The 17,223-nt window shown below is 41.4% G+C and overlaps 1 protein-coding gene across 1 annotated transcript in view; it reads right to left on the minus strand.

Annotated features, from left to right (window-relative positions):
* The window catches only part of CAP2 (cyclase associated actin cytoskeleton regulatory protein 2), a 68,716-nt gene extending 58,775 nt beyond the window's left edge, over positions 1-9,941 (minus strand). The window contains exons 1-2 of the mRNA XM_037381755.1: positions 9,932-9,941; positions 9,478-9,560 (exon numbers count right to left, since the gene is read on the minus strand). The gene's annotated coding sequence lies outside the window, so the exon portion shown is untranslated. The remainder of the gene's footprint in view (positions 1-9,477; positions 9,561-9,931) is intronic.
* Between the last annotated feature and the right edge of the window lie 7,282 nt (positions 9,942-17,223).

The following is a 17,223-nucleotide window of genomic DNA, read 5'->3' on the forward strand; positions in this document are numbered from 1 at the left end:
GTTTGACCTAAAAGTGAGGCAGAAGATTTTACAGTGAGAAACCCTTGGAAGAACCATTCTCATGAGAAAGTTTTGTCTGGAATTTATGGGTTTTTCCTATTTACATTAAATAAAAAAGCAAACCCCCAAAAGAGGATGACATTAGACAGTGTACATATAAGTACTGTCAAAATACAGAGGGGCTCTTTTGGCTTATACTGAAAATGCACACTATTCTGTTTGAAAAATCAATGAATTTTTTTAAAAAAAACACCTTAACTTTTTGTACGGTTACAAATATCTTGGCAGGTGTGAGATAAAAGTATCAGGACAGCTTTTGAAATGTTCAAACTTTTGTGAGAATACTAAACCTCTTCTTAAAACAAAGCATTGTTAATCCTCAAAAATACTATGTACACATTATTTTCACAGTTTACCCTGCTACAGAAGAGCCTAAAATGGTGTCTGTTTCAAAAATTATGTATTAAACCAGTCTAAAGTCAGGCTGATCTAATGTGGCATACTGACAGTCAACTTATTTTACCAGTATTTTAAAGTATATTTCCAGTACAGTTCCTGTTTTTCTTTATTTGAAGATACAGTCTGGTAGGTTGGGTTTTTTTCATCTGTCTTAAAATTTTCCTTGATGACATGTACAAATTTCTTTGGAAGACCTGTTACTTTTTGGCCTCTTTAGCCTGATCTTGCCCATGGAAGGACACAAGTGTTTGACTACAAACCCAACGTGTTTGATGGCACACACTTGGAGGTCTAAGGAATCTCAGAAATCAACAGACTTGCAATGTTCTACACAACAAACTTCCCTCTGTAAGTTACTAAGAATATGGACTATGGTATCAGAAGCTCAAGGGAATAAACCAACTCAATAACCCAATGGACCTTTTTTATGCAAAACTTTCCAGATGCAACACAGTCTTTTGCTCACTATATTGTTCACCACTTTATTCAGTTCCCATTAGCTGGAGAACTACGATGTTGTTCTTTCAAAAGCAGGTATCACCAGCGAGGCAGTCACAGAATAATACATTGTTAAAGTATTTTTAGACAGAAGTGGGAACCATTTTAACCATCAAATTAGGGATGCCAGTTTTTTCTTGGTTTTATAAGGAATGTTACACTTAAGAACTCCTCAAATTATTATGTTTACACTGAACCTATCTTTTTATCTGTGTACTGATATATTCATGACTACATGGTATTTGTGTCTATACTTATGTATATGCATGCACATAAGTACACACACAGGTATCGCTATCATGTATGGATAAAGTGCAAGTATTCTTTTGCCATTACTGTATATAACAATGCAAGAGCAAATCAGTTGTACATACAATAAACTTATGGTTACACTTCATTTTACCGTCAATTGGCTAGGCATCTATCTTACCAACAAGATTGGAATTAATGTAATTGTTCTGAAGTGAAGACTCCACTGAACAATAGCATGAAAACTCTCTTCATCCGTTCTCAGTCTAAACATTGACAACTTTGCCTGTATTTAGGGATTCAGGTATTTGGTTCATGTTATGACAACCTTCAGCATTTTCTTGGCCTATATTCAGCTGTTCACCTGATTACTTATAATTCCACACCTCGCTGCATGGTCAAACTGACACCACAAAGCCACAGCTCAAAAGGAGCCAAAACACAAATGGTACAGCTTGACTCTGTGAAGATACGGTTCATGTGATATAGCACCAGAGCTTATACTATAAATAAATATAATATAAGACTGCTCTACTTACAGTGCCAAATAAAATCTTTGCACGTTAATGAAAAGTAAAGAGGATGTAAATACATCTATGGGATGCTTCCACTCCCATAAAGCACGTTTTCACATCAATACAGATTATTTACCTCATCTTTACCAGAATTTTAATTAAAGTTTTGATCTCAAAGTGGGTTATCGGGGTTAATCATATATCCGTTCCTGGAGTTGATGCTGACCACCTATAAGGAGTTAAAAACAACAGTGCTTCAACTCCCACATAATCCTGTATCCAGTTGCTCTCTTGGTAGAGAAGTACACTGACCTTCATTGAAAATAAGGTCAACTAAGAGCCAGGAAAGGTGTTAACCCACATCTACTGACAATCATTTAAATGTTGGCATTGTTAACTGTCTCTTGTGCACAAAAAATAAGTGGGAGGATCCACAGATCTGTCCTGTTAGTGGTATCTTTTTGGGGAGTGCTAAAGGCATGTGGTAATACTACCATCTGTCGTTTCTTCCCCAAAAGAAGTTAATCCAAAACCAGGTAGAACGAGGCGTGCTGAAGACCAACAAGCAAACCTCTCTTTATAGACAGGCCTTTTGAGATCACTGCTTTTCTCCCAGCTGTCTCAAAGCACCATTTATCTATTATCAAGGGGAAAAAAGTTGTCTGTAGACTAAAATTCCCTGACATACTCATCCCAAACAGCAGTCCAACTGGAAGCCAAAGCACACAGGTACTATTCCTGTTACCATCATATGTGACTTACGACAGAGGAACATATTGCTCTATCTCAAGAAGAAACAATCTGTAATGAGCCCATAGGGAAAAGCAGTATAGTAGCATAAGGGAAAAAATAATAAACATACAATGACTTATCAGGCATGTAAAATGGCAGTTCTGAATACAGGAATGGTGCCACCTTGTAAAGTACCGTATTATTCTGACAAACTTCAGCAAGAGGTTGTATAAAGTTCCATGGTCTGTTTTACTTCCTAGGACTCTTAATTTAGAAGGAAAAGAAGTGACTTGTTAATTTCTTTGGTTTCTTTTCTTTCCTAAGTACCAGTCCTTCCAAATCCACCTAGCATCTGCAAAATTATGCCAGGTTTCACTCATGCTCATCATGTGAGATGCTACAGGTCAGATTTTGCTTTTCCACTCTATGCCAGAAAAGGACGGATGCCTAAAACAGAATGCAGGCAACAGTGTGGCATTTTAATTGTATCTAACATTCTTACCCTGCTTGGAAAATCATAATCTAGAAGTACAGCAGCCTGCACATGTGCTTTCTCTCATAGTCTTAATAAATTGCTACTGAGATACGAAATAAAATATAGAAAAAAACCTAGATTGCCAGCTGGCACTATCACAGAGCCAGTCATGAACGTTTTATAGATCCAAAGTACTGTGTCCTCTGGGAGTTCTTCTGTACAATATACATCAATCTACATGAAGGGAGGGGAAAATGTGTGCACATTCTTGAACATCCCTTCAAATTATAAAAGCATCTTATGGCACTTCATTTCTGAGAAAAAGCCCCCACAGTGAGCTTGAGCCTGAAATGGCTGCCTTTCCTACACTGCCGTTCAGATGTATGCCCGACCCCGAGCTGTGCTGAGCGGGCAGTCTCTTTGCCACCTTTGGCAGCACACCCAAATTCCTGCTGCACCCCATTCTGGTCCGGACAATGAAAACCCCCTGGCTCCGGGCCTCAGGGGTTGCTCATTCCCAGGCAGGGCTCAGAAGCTGCCTGGTTCTGGCTGAGTGGTGATGAGGAGCCCCTGAAGCTATTTGGGTCACTACCATGAAACATTTTGGGTGGAGAATGCAAAGCAAGAGAGTACTAGGTGGAAGAAAGTGTGTGTTGGTAGGCAGACAGAAACATTACCTTGTATGGTTTGTGGTTTGTTTCCCATTAGCTGTATGGGAGGAATGTAAACAGAGGCTTGTCAAACTGATGTCAAATGGGATTAAACCGGAAGACCTCTCAGTAAAGCCCTGCGCAGTTTCAAATCAGAGCTTTTGGTGATCTATTTTCCTTGGTTTGCCTCTACAGCTGCTACTAGCTCCTTTGGAAGCAATGATCTTTTAAATATAAAGAAAGAAATATCTTTTTTTTTTATCCTAATAAAAGATATAGTCATGTATATCTAACAGTATTAGAATTTTGACAACTTTTTTTTGTTGTTAGAATGGACAAATGTTATAAATGGAATAGCAAAAAGACAAAAATGTCTATGTGACTTCTGCTTTTTGTGGATGTGTGCACCATTTTGATTGATAAGTTGGTTTGAAGTCTTGGCTGGCTCTAGTATACTCATCATACAATACTTCTGCCTATAGCTCAATGTGTGTGATAAAACAACTGGTACGCTTCGAATGAGTCCTCTATTGCTGTGCATGTGTGTGCTACCTAAATTATCTTGTCTATGGAATTCTCTCTTTGGCATACCCTCTCTGGTTTCCAAGGGTTATTTTTTATAAGCAGAAAAGATTTTTGTGCAGAAGAGGAAAAAGGGGGTTCATGTGTAACCTCTTCCATTTAACCTAAGTTTTTCCTTTGTCTGGCTTTATGCTGTTGGTACCACAAAGCATACTTTGTTTGTATTCTGGCTCTTCCTCTGCTTCTCTCTCTCTCCCAGTGATCAGGCTGCTGTCTACAAAAACATGCAGGAAAGGAATGGAGGCATTTTTGAATCCCACTGTTTAAAAAATATTACAAAACTGCTTTGTAAAACAATCTCTATTTTGACAAGTACCCCTAAGACTGCTGACGCATTTTAGATTTCTTATCACATCCCAGCTTAGTCCCATAATTATGGGTGAGCAACTGCACACGTCAAGCTGCGTGTCTACAAATCAATGTAATAACAGCATGGACTATGGTTAGGTCTCTAATAATTTAATATTCGTTCTTTAAAATGTGTCATGTTCATGTATGTGCTTAGTATCTCCTGGAATATCAGTTCACTTTCTAATTATATGTAAGTTCTGTGAAGAGCTCCTATCCCTCGCTGAATAACTTTGACTGTCTTACTAATTTTAATATCACAAAGAACAAGTTCATTATTTAATGATATACTGAAGCAGTCAAGTCTTGACAGTCTGTGTAAGCATGATTGACTTAAAATAACCAAGGCAACCCAGTTTCTAAGTGCATTCTCCTATTCTTTTTATGCTCCCTTTTTGTCACCACTGCTCATAGTCTTTTGTCTTGGTTTTATTTTCTTCTCTCCCTCCAATGAAGTGTAAGAGTTTTAGTATCTCTCCAATCAACAGAAACACAATGTTCTTAGCCACCTCATTTACTATGTATTAGTGTGGTGCTCTTCATGTAACCAAGCATCCTAAAGGCCTTACAAGCCATTTAATTACCTGTCACAAGTCCAATTACTGTACGCAAGCAGGCTGCCCTGCTGAACCGAGAAAATACTGCATGCAGGCATCGATATTATTAAAGTGCTTCAGTTTATAATAACTGAACAGTAAGATTCTTTATGCTACGGTTCCAACCAAATTGAATTTGCACTCTCCGAAAGGGTAAACTCCACAAAGTACAAACCCTTATGGAGTGTTTCAGTACTTGTGGGATGTGAAAGGAGAAAAGCAAAGGGGGAAGTTAAAACTAAGCAGATAGCGTTGCAAGCTCTAGAAACACAAGCTGTGAAATGTCTTCTGCAGAAACATGAGACAAGAGTTATTCAGTACCGCGGTTAGTAGGGGTTTTCTTTGCTGTGAGGGAGGCCTCTCACAACACTTCCACACCCTCTCTCTCATGCACATCCCTATCACACAAAAGCCTGAATAGCTGGGCTTGACTTCAGCCAAGTTCGGTAGTGTTCTTGCTCTTACCAGAACATCCTGCTACAATTATGATCTTGGCACTCTCTCTCTGATGGTCCCAGGCTGCCCAGCCCAGGCTGCAGCCCATGGCTCTTCTTCCAGCATGGCAGCAGCCAGGAGGGCTGAAGCAAGCTTTTTGCCATTTGAGTACTCCCTTTGCTCTGCAACTCATTTGTGATCTTCACTGATCCCATCTCCTCCATCTTTGCCCATCTCCCATTATAAAATTCAGCCCACCGGTTCTGCAATTCTGCTAGCATTGCAATGTGTTGTGCCTTTGTTTCTGATTGAAGATGAAGTGGGCCACCTGCTACTAAAAAAGACCTTTCCATTTCCTGCTCTAACCTGCTTACTACTTAGAGGTCCTGGCAATCTATGCAACCTTGCTTACTTACAAGATCTTAGACATTCAGCTATTTATGCCTCCTGTTTCAGTCTGAGGTGTTGTGAAACCCAGAAAGATCAAACTGGACCTACCCTAGGTGATTGTAAAGTTTGCCTTTCCTATAATGGTTGCTTTAGAGGACCCAGAGCTGTTAGGTGAATTATTCTGCTGTTTCTTCTCTCTAAACAATGGCAGATTACACATGGAAATGTAAATAAACCTTTGCATTGCTTCCAAAAAGCAATTAATGTAGTATTTAAACTAATACAAAACATAAAGTCAATGCATAGGATTTGAACATGTCTTCTTGGAAAAATATGACACTATTCAATTATGTACTCGAGGATTTACCTGCTGTGTATATATGCTACAAAAGCATTACACCTTTGATTCCCAGCACACTACTACCGCTATTTTGGATTTTACAAGCAATTTCTTTAGCCTGCTATTCTCTGAAAAATTGTGGGTCAGATAGAGCAATTTCCATTAGCATATACTCAGGAAAGCAGTCTCAATGGGACCTTTTTTAGTAACAAAAAGTCCCTGAAATTTGACATAGTCAGAATACCTTATATACACGGGTAAAATGACAACAGTAGCCAGTATGTGTATAGACTAAGGCCATGTCTATGCCCTAAACTCTTGCTAACATGGTGTCAAAGATCACAGAGGTTTAAGAACCCCCAAAACCCATACCCTTGCTGAACTAGCATAATCTCTGCCATAGATGCAACTGTACTTACGTGTGCTTTTCTCATTTCAATATACAATGCTTAGTAGAGGTGTTGATATTCTGGTATAGTTCTAGTGGTGATATTCTGAAGTATAGCGGAGCCTTTAGAGTTCAAAGAATTTATTTGAAAAGTCAGTAAACCATATCTGCCAAAATTACTGATTTTCAAAAAATATTAGAGTAACTGGAGCCGTTACCCGGTACCTCAGGAAAATGCCTAGTTCCCAGTTGCTCATCCTGTTGCAGAAGATGCACTCAAAATTTTAAAGAAAGAAATTAAAATTATTTCTATATATGAGGGGTGCCTCATCAAGCAAAATCTTTTAACCATTTCATAATAAAACAGCTGTCTGAATAACTGCCAATAATTTGTACCTGATTTATTGCAGGTGTTTTGGTTTTGCCCCAATAAGCATGATAATTAAAGAATGTTCTCTAAAGAATGTAGGCAGCAACTACAACAATTAAGAGTTTGCTGCTGTTGCACATATGTTAAAACTTGTGCAGAACCACAAAGAATATTTCTTCAACATATCTGGCAGTTCAAGATTTTTCTCTCCAGTGTTCAAACCACTTGCAACATTCTTGTCACTGATAGATCACAGATTGAAACATGGAAAGATGATCTGACTTGCTCCAGGTAACGTTGCAAGTCAGTGTCAAGGCTGGGAGCTGAATACAAATAATCTGCTTCCCAGCCCTCCTCACTGCACTATACTTCTCTTCTAATACCTGCTAATTCAGATTCCCAGGAACTTTAGTCCTGGGGGCTTTTTTTTTTTTGTAACTTAGGGTCCCCAATGTATTTTACATGGTTAATAACAATTACAGTGGGATTAGAAAATCTAATGGGGGGTGTGTGTGTTAATACATGTAATCAGTACCCTTGCTCCTTATGGTGTATCAAGAAGCCCTTTTCTCCACTGAAGCGTGTGAGTGAGTGCCATAGCTGGCAAAGAATAATGAAAACATGTCATAGGTTGGTTCTGCTGTAATAGTAAATAATGCACAGCCTCTTCATTTTTCTTTAATAGAGAAAACATATTTTATTCATTACATTCGGATTGTGCCTGTCCACCTTCCACAGCTGAGCAGCATTCATTTGAGGGGGAAAGATGCAAATGAATCATAAGAATATTCTGAAGACTAGCATTTTTGTTATGCTGAAGACCAAAAAGGACCATATTGCTGTATGTGCCTGGCTTTTCTGCAGAAGGTGGATTGCCTTTGTTCTTGTGCAAACTTGCTCAAAATAGAATCACTGCTATGAAATCCTTCTGCTGAAGATGTACAGGATCAGAAAAAAAGTTTATTATAATTTGCAAAATAAGTAATTAAAAAGAAATGCTAGCATAAAGTTCACATAAAATTAGGATATTTGACTCAGTCATGTCTTAAAAGGCCAGCTTTGAGAGTGGCATATTGCATTTCTACACATTCAATCGACCACTAAATAATTTTTGAAGTTACATTTCTGAAGTAGGACTGGTTTCCTGATTAGTTGCACAGAACAATGAAACATGCTAGTCCATGAACCGTTGCCACTTTTGCCTGGCTTCGAAATAAATTAATAAAAATTTTCAGTATTGATCCCACCCAGCCCCCCTGTTAAACGGGCTCCTTCCAACTACTTCCTAAAGGCCTCGCCTCTGTGTAGGTTTTTTTTCTGAAAGCATTTTCCATCATTAGAAAACAACCACATTTAGGCAATGCATGTGAAGATAGCTTTCTTCCCCAGAGGGTCTTTGTTTTTAAGACTGCCCCTATGCATTATGAAATCTGAATTTTACTTGATAAAAATCCTCACTGTTGATCCTGTAACGCCAAGATACAGATCTATAGCAATGCCTGGAGCACAGGGCAGATTGCACATTTTCAGGTGGGGTCACGACAAGCTCTCCTGGGCTGTGGTGCCTGGCCGGGGCAGCGCTCCCTCCAGATGTGAAGTTCCTGCAAAACGCAGCATCTGGGCTCCACGCTGCTGCACTTCTGCCTTCCTCCTGCCCCCTCTGCGCATCGCCTTGCATTTGCGGCATCCCTTACAGATTTTTATATTAAGGTATACATTCTGTCTGCAGATCTGTCACCCTAAGATGCTGTTTAACCCTTATCTCTGGGCTAAACCCGTAGGCTGTGCAGTCACCTCCACACACACGCCTCCGGCTCCGCGGGTAGCGCCCAGCTCCCCGCGGAGCCGGCGCTGCAGCTCCTACCTCACTACTGGATCACCTCACGCAGGTTACGAGAGTTCAAGACCGGCATGGCTGGGCAGGGCCAGCCCTGCAGGAACAACCGGAGGGTATTCTGAGTAACCCGGGGCTGGGGCGCAGCCGAGAGGTGCCCCCGGGGCTCCCTGACGGCTGCGGCCGGCGCTGGCCGCGGGATCGGCCCGAAGAGGCCCCCTCACCCGCCGTGGCGTTGGGCCCGGGTCGTTCCCCCCCTCCGGTTGCTTCCTCCCCGCGGCTCCTCCGCACTCGCCCCCGCGGGCAGCGGCCGGCCGGCCGCGCCTGCCCGCCGCAGGTGACAGGAGGGAGGCTGAGGGGCCGGGCCTGACCCACATCGAGCGCCCGGGGCACAGCCGGCCGCCCCGCAGCCCCCGGCCCCGGCCCGCGGCGCCCCCTCCCCGCTGCCTCCCCCCACAAGATGTCCGCTGCCGCCCGGCCGGGCCCCTCCGCGCCACCGCCGGGAGCGCACCCACGGCCGCGGCCGCGCCGGGCCCGCCCCAGCCTGCTCGGGGCCGGCGGGGTCGGGCCGCTCCCCGCATCCCGCCCCTCCCGCCGCTGCCTGCTCTTGGGTTACCTGCTTTGATGACCCGTGTAGCCTGTTTTTTTTCTCCCCTCCTCTCTGCAACGAAAATCCGTGGCCGGTCACTCGCTCCCCCCCTCCCTCGCCTCGCCTCGCCTTGCCGCTGCTCTCCTTCCTCCTCCTCCTCCTCCTTCTCCTCCTCCTCAGCGGGAGCCGGTGTCAGTCAGTCACATCAGCTGCCCGGGCAGGCAGGGAGAGAAATGCCCGGCAGCTTCCGGGAGTGCCAAATAAAGACAAGTCCAGAAAGGGAGAGAGACGGTGGCAGAGATGGAGAAAGAAAGCAAAAAGTGGGTGGAGTGTGAAAATGGAGGGAGAGGGAGAGGGAGAGGGAGAGGGAGAGGGAGAGGGAGAGGGAGAGGGAGAGGGAGAGGGAGAGGGAGAGGGAGAGGGAGAGGTGTCTCAGTGGTGGCTCAGTGCTGGAGACGAAATGGCAGTGGTGGAGCATCACGGAGGAGCACAGGCAACCAGGGTAGGGGCACCCATGGCCACTGGCGTGGTGGCCCCACTTGCCCACTGGACACAGCTTGGGTGAGCGGGAAACGAGCACCCCGCACCACACAGGCCTGGCCCACACTGTGAAGGGAGAGTGGGGTCAGCGTGGAAGCCGTCAGACCCCTCACGTGGCAGGGGAGGCAGAGGGCAGCCCCACATGCACCAAGATAGTTCATCGTGTCCTCCAAGGCAGACTAAACCCTACCAACCAGACCACTGCCATGGCTGGGCCCGCAGTGGGTCACTGCCCTCAGGAGTACGGCCATAAAATCAGGACTTCTCCCAGTAGGCAGACGCTCATGCCCAGGCCCTGTTTGTCAGGCTCTGTGTGCTTCACGCTAGTCTGTACCCCTGGCCAAATGGGAACACACATGGTTTCCAGCCAAGCGGTCTTCGGCACAACGTGGTCCCAAAAGGCATCTGATCATCCGCCTGAAATCTGCTTCATTTCCATGTACCAAATGAGCTGGCTTTCTGCACAGAAGTCTTGGGAGAAGACCATGAATTCACAGCCTTTAAAGGAACAATTTACTCTTGAATGGAAAAACAATTCATTAGTTAGTGATAATGAAAAAGACCACATACAGTTTTCCAGTCAACCATGTGGTTGTGCAAGAATTGGTAGCGCTTTTCCCTATAAAATACATAGCTTATTTTAGAAGACTTTATGTTTCCTTTCTGGTGGTTTGACAGCACCACCATAAAAAATGAATGTAAGGATTTGTTTTAATTGTGCAGCAGTTACATGAGGGCTGAGGAAAGTTGTATTTTAACAAGGATGCCATAGTTAACAGCGGCTCATAGACCTCACATGCCTAAAGACAGCATTAAGCAAAAGCAAGCTGACTGCAAGGATCTGTCTGGGATCCAAACTCACTAGTGCAGACCATGTAATTGTCATTGGAAATTGCAAAAAATCACTGCTGCAGCTTCCTGTACGCAGTGAAAAGAACTACTTTGCCTTGGCATGTATAAACAGCCAGATGAAATCAACAGAACAGCACTGGTTTTAAACCAGAGGGTCTTCACAAACCTTCCAAAAGGGAAAAAAGTAATATGGGATTGAAGACCTGATTGCAAAAACACACAGAACACAGAAACTACTTAAGAGAGGTGAGAAACAAGCCCAGAAGATCTCTTTCTGGAAAGAAAACCCAAAAGGATTAAGAAACTGTGAAACTACTAAATTTAGATTAAAGCTCAAGGTCCATATTCCATACAACTCAGAGAGAAGGAAAAAATCCCAGCACCCAGCAGTGTCAGAGTGATAAGTTGAAGGTTTGGTATGTTAAATGCCATTGAATTTCTTTACAATGTCAATTTAATTTGAGAAAAAAGTTATGTACTTGGCTGACAAAAATTTTTACAAGCTTACTGTAAGAGCACAGTCAAGCACTCCACATCATATTTTTACATCATAGGCATGCAGAAAAGAGGGAAAAAAACACTGGGCATTTTCTTTCCATGGAAAGTTTTAAGAGGTTACCAAACTGGCAGATGCCCTACATATCTAAAACAAGCTCCCTATAACACATCTTCGCTCCCCTCTTCTAGTGTTTTCTTCACAAAACAAGCAAGTTATTTTTCTCTTCCCCAGGAGAATGTTGGCAAACTTAAAAGGCTAAGGCTAAGGTGAAGGGAACAAGAAGTAATAAATTCGGTAAGAAGGGAAAAAAGGGGGATTCAGTAATTGTAAAGCGACCTCATAATACAGAGGCAACCTAGTGGCAAGCAAAGATGTAAGATGTAATGCCTGAAAACATTAGAGAGGAGCGCCTTGTGGTTTCTCTGTAAATGAAGGTAATCATAAAAGGCAGTTCTGTAAAGAACTGTAGTTATTAACTCAGGTCAAGCAACAGCCCCCTAAAGAGAAGAAAGGAATGAGAGGTACAAATTTTGGACTTCGCAAAATATTGTATGTGCAAAAATATTGAGTAGATGACATGCTGTTGTTTCATCCCTTCAAGGAAAAAGAAAAATGTATTTCTAAAGTTGTGCAGGGATCCCAAAGTACATGTCAGAGGCTGTAGAGATAGGCTATCAAAATCTCTATAGAATGACAGCATTGTAACCTACTTAGAAGAAAATACTCTGGTGCATCTTTTATTTGCATATATGCTTTTTCACAGTAGAAAACTGTTGAAAATGTTAATGCTTACCTTCCCAGAATTTGTTGAAAATGGACTTTCCATGTATATGACTGCAAAATTTCCCTATTGATACAAATTGCATCTCAATGAATCATAGATGAGTTTGGAGAAAACCACAAATATTGACGCTCATTTCCTTGATTTCATGAAGTCTGTCTTTGCTGGGGCAATGTGGAATATATTAATAGGAATTAAAATTTCACAAGCACTTACTGATGTGAAAATAAATTCAGATACGTGAAAATCTTGGTAGTGTGGCGTGCTGAATCTGCTTAAATAATATTGGAGTGCATTCAGGACATGTCAAGATGCCTTTTTATTACCAAATCTACTATTCAGTCATCAGAATTTGAAAACCAGCATATAGCTACTTAACTGAATGGATCTGTGAAGAGCACTTTGTGGTTATCCTGTACAGATCAAGCGTCAAAACACAGAGGAAAAAGCAGGAAAGATTCTGCCAAAGAGGTGGAATATTTCTCCTCTTTCAAACTAGTGTGAAATAAGGCTGAATCTGCCATCATTCAATCTGATCACCTGTAAAATAAGATTAAGGCAGATTCAAATTACATTTAGTTTCACAGATGTCACTCTACTGCTTTTTAATCTTTTCTCTGTATTCTCTTTCATGCAGTAAGCTCTGGGGGTGTGGACTCTCATTTCACTATTCTACATTAATTAGTTGTATGCTTCTCTTTAGGCATGGCAACATAAAAAGTTAAATAATAAGCACGTGCTTATCGTTGTGTATGTGAGTAATGGCATCCCTGAGTAGCAAAGCACTTAGGCATTCCAGTTGTATTTAAGCAGCTTGTCACATAGGGAGGGAATTACTCACTTGTTTATAATTCAGTATATGTTTAACGGCTTTGCTGAATCCAAGGGGAAAATGTCCTGATTTCACAAATACTAATCTTTGTGACTACTTGTACTAATGATAGTTTTGCAGTTTAATGCAGTTCTGTGGAGCTGTTCTTTTGGGAAAGCTATTCGGTGAATATTGTAGGCTTGGGCCTCAGTTCTGCTAAGTATTTACATTGCCCTATCTATTTATTATCATGAGATTCAGGCTTGTGTTGTATTTTTGCTAAAAATCCTGTTTTATACAGTACTGGATTTTGGCATGGATTTCAAGTGAAGTTTCTTGGGTTTTGTTTAGTTATGGGCAGAGAGGAAGTTACTGAGAGAGGAAGGAAAGCAAAATGTTCAAGTGTGCGAGTGTAGTGTTGTCATGTCACCTTGAGCTACTCCTTTGCTCTGTATGAAACCTATGGAAGCAGCAGTCAAACAGAATGAAGTCTTACTCATTGGTCAGTGTTAGTTTTCTTGGTTTAGAACTGTTAACATTTCTGTCTGAGCTTCTTAGTTCTGTTTTCATCTTTCTTTCAATCTAGGCTGTAGGGGATCCTTTAAGAGACTGGCAGTGTCCCCTCGTTATGCATCGGTACAACCAAACGAAGTGAGGTACGGCCTGCGGCTTTGGAGCTGGATATACTCTGCTGTGACAGAGTTTCAGGACTCCGTGCTGCCACTGTTCCAGCCCCAAATGCGAGCCATGAGGCATCTTATGGGATAATTGCAGCTGGTTAAATGTCCGTGCTCTTGACCTTGTCATTGTCAGTGCTTTGTTATCCAGGTGTCTATGGAAAATACAAGTGTACCCAAATACTGCCAAAAGTCAGAAATGACTGAAAATGTTCTGTGGTATTCTTCACGCCACAGCTTCTTTGACTCATTCAAAATGTCCCAGCATCCTTAAGAGCTCCAGTCACTTTCAGAATGCATGAATGGGTCAGATGTGAAAAGTCTGGTGTTTTATTCTGTGTTTTCTTGTGGCTGTAGTTTTCTCTTACTAGACGACATTCTTTTGCTTGTTGTCTGCTGCTCTGTTTCTTTCATCGCCATGTGTATGATGGCATTAACATCATGATCAGAGCTTGTCAAGATTTGCTGTGTCTACATCATCGGTAAAATGCATCAGTCCTCTTCATGTACTCTTCTCCTAGCAGTTAATATCCCTCATCTAGTGTTCGGTAAGAATAATTTCTGCTTATTATCGAGGAGGTTCTGCCATGTCGTACTTTTTTCCCCAGTAAATCCAGATTGCAAATATTTTTTTCAGCCCCTATAGGTAGAAAGTATAGAGTCAGCTCTAACCTTTTTCCTGGAATGACTTACCAATGATTCCCTGAGATCAATGATTTGCTGCATAGGAAAGCCCAGACAGCTGGTGCAGCAGAAGTGCTGAAAAATCCCGACACGAAGAAAATAGGTTGTGTTTTTTGTTTTTTTTTCTAAAAAGCTGGAGATGTTTGAGATTTTTTTTGTTGCTGTTTCTGAGATGTGGAGGAATAATCAAATAATGAATTCAAGGGTAACTATACAACCCACTGGGCTAGAAACTTAATTTTTGTTTAAAATAATTACACAGTCACCCAAATCTAGGAAATGGTGCTTTAAGGAAAACAACAAATTGTGCAAATTTGTGGTAAGATCACACTGATAACTTGGTGACACCATTTTTTACAGAGAGAACACTTTGTAGGATATAAACAAATAGCAATGTGGGCAGATAACCAATGTGTATTCTGACATATATTTAGTGCTGTTCCAAACACTTAACTAGACTGTGCCCTTATTCGGACAGTGGTTTGTAAGAAGCATAACCCCAATTGCAGTCATTACAAGCCAAGTAAGTTAAAGAAACCCCTTTAGAGACAGAATACCTCTGTTCTTCCACAACAGTTAATTAGCTTTTGGGTGACATTTGCTACCCACTTCTGCCAGTGCTGTACCTAGCTGGTTTTGTCCATCCCTGAGTTCCTTTGTGCTGGATGGATGAGGAGAAAGCAAGATAGCGTTCAGTCTCTGTTAGATCAGTTCACTCAGGCAGGCAGAAAATAAAGACCTTTACCTTGCTATGTTCACGTGCTTGCACTTGTCCTGTAAGAACCCATTTAGCTATTGACGGGTACCTTCTGTCCATACACTTACTACCCTAATATAGAATAAAGGGGGAAAGACCACAAGTTTTGAATGTGGTCTCTGAAATGTTTTACTTAGTTCTTGAAAGGTACTGAGGTTATTTATGCTTTTCTAATACAGAACTGGAATGCCAGGGGCAACAGCAGCATGAATTTTCTTCTGCTCCTCCAACCTCTCCCTCAACCAAGGACTTGAAGAGTGAGGCTATCTCAGTTTTATAGCCTCCTGCAAAATGAGAGTGCTGGCAAGGATCCCTAGGTACAGTACATTACTTATAGTAATGTGCAGTTTTGTCAGCCTAAATTATTATTTTACAAATTATGACTACCTAGATTAGGTACAAGGAACTGATCAGGCACAGCAGCACAGTGCCTAGCGCAGTCCCTTACGTTTCATATTCTCCATGGCAAATGGAGTGGCCATCTTTTTATTTTGCAATATTTCGAGAGCATTTTAAAACCAGCCTCCTTTTCTGAAATCTGTCCTTTTTAATACATCTTTTTCCCATACAGCTGCGCCAGAAGGATTTCCTCTGTTGAGTACAAAAGGGTTTGTTCTTTTATAAAAACTTTATAATTTTAAAGCCAAAAAAAAAGCTTTAGTTTAAATCAAGCCAAGTGCTGGAGTAGACTAGACTAGACTAGACTATTTCAGTTGGAAGGGACCTACAACAATCATCTAGTCCAGGTAGCCAGATTATCTTCCTGTCTTCGTATTTTTTTTTCCGAAAAGGGAAGGAAGAAAGAAAAGGCAAACTGTATTTAAATGTAATGCCTAAAATGGATTAGAAGGAACCATAAATATTTCCTACCGATGGGGTGAAAGCCTGGTTATCCTCAAGTCACTGAGTGTTTTGTCACTAACAGGGTCAGCCCTTCACCCTACATTTCTGGATTAATGTTTCACTTGAATAAATGTAGGCCAATGATTTCGGTATCAGAAATAATATTTTTGTATCCAAACCAGTCATTTATTTCATTCTTATTTTCATGCTTTCCTATATTTACACAGACTCTGTACATACTGCACTGTATTTCTAAAAGCTATCATTTTCTTTAGAAAAGAACGTTGTTTGCTCTTCTGAATAATTCATCTTGGAGTTCTCCTTTAATCCCCCATCAAATGTGCCGTTCTTGTAAATTCATAAAGGAAAAGAAAGGAAAACAATGCTCTAAGGCTGATTTATGAATTAGACCATGAACATTAAAAATATATGAAGCCTTGGTATAAATAAGAACTTCAATTTAGATTCTGGTTCAGTAATATCAGTACCTCTGAAACAATACTATTGGTTGTATACAGACTTCCACTAATGTAACTGGCTTATCACCGAATATGAGAAAAGGAGCATGAGAGAGAAATATGATGAAGATTTGATGTTTAGCCTTGGGCAAATGTCTGACAATATATGTAGCATTTGAAGGAAACCAGAAATGCTTAGAGTACAATATAAATTCAACAGTATGTACAATGCAATTTATAATATTTGTGAAACAAAGAAATAGTTGGTAAAAGAGCTTTTAATCCAAGTTCCTATCTATCCTATTAGGTTAAAATATAAATATTTTAGATGCAAAGGAAAGAACCCAGAAGCACCTTCACAGAGAATCTTTGGCCCACAGGCACTTGTAAGGTCTTTCATTGGATTACATTTGATGTATGCTCGGATTAGGGAGAGACTTTTCGGCATCCCAGTGAGGTTCAGCTCTATCTCGTCCCTCTGATCTGTAGGAGGTCATCTGTCTCTACTGCCCAGCTGCTGGGCTATCTACAAATCTTTGTTGTAAGCAGCTCCAACTCCTTTTCCCAATATAAGATAGACTCAGGCATTGCAGCTTGTATAAAGTGTTGTTTCAAAGCCGTGTATCTTGTGGTGTTTAAGAAACGTTAAATGGTAACAACAAAAATCATTGTGTATCGCCCTGAAGAATGCATTTACAAAGTCAAACCACTATTAAAGGTGCACATCTATGCCACAGCATATAAAAAGGTGGTTGTGTGTGTCTAAGCTGACCAGTCCTGAAATGTCAGCCTCTTCCAGCCACCAGCTTCATTCCGCCTGTAATGATCAGCCAAACCTGTTTTGCTTATCTCTGCTTGGCTGCCTCAGCAT

The sequence above is a fragment of the Falco rusticolus genome, chromosome 3, assembly GCF_015220075.1.
Source record: "Falco rusticolus isolate bFalRus1 chromosome 3, bFalRus1.pri, whole genome shotgun sequence".
Classification (NCBI taxonomy): domain Eukaryota; kingdom Metazoa; phylum Chordata; class Aves; order Falconiformes; family Falconidae; genus Falco; species Falco rusticolus.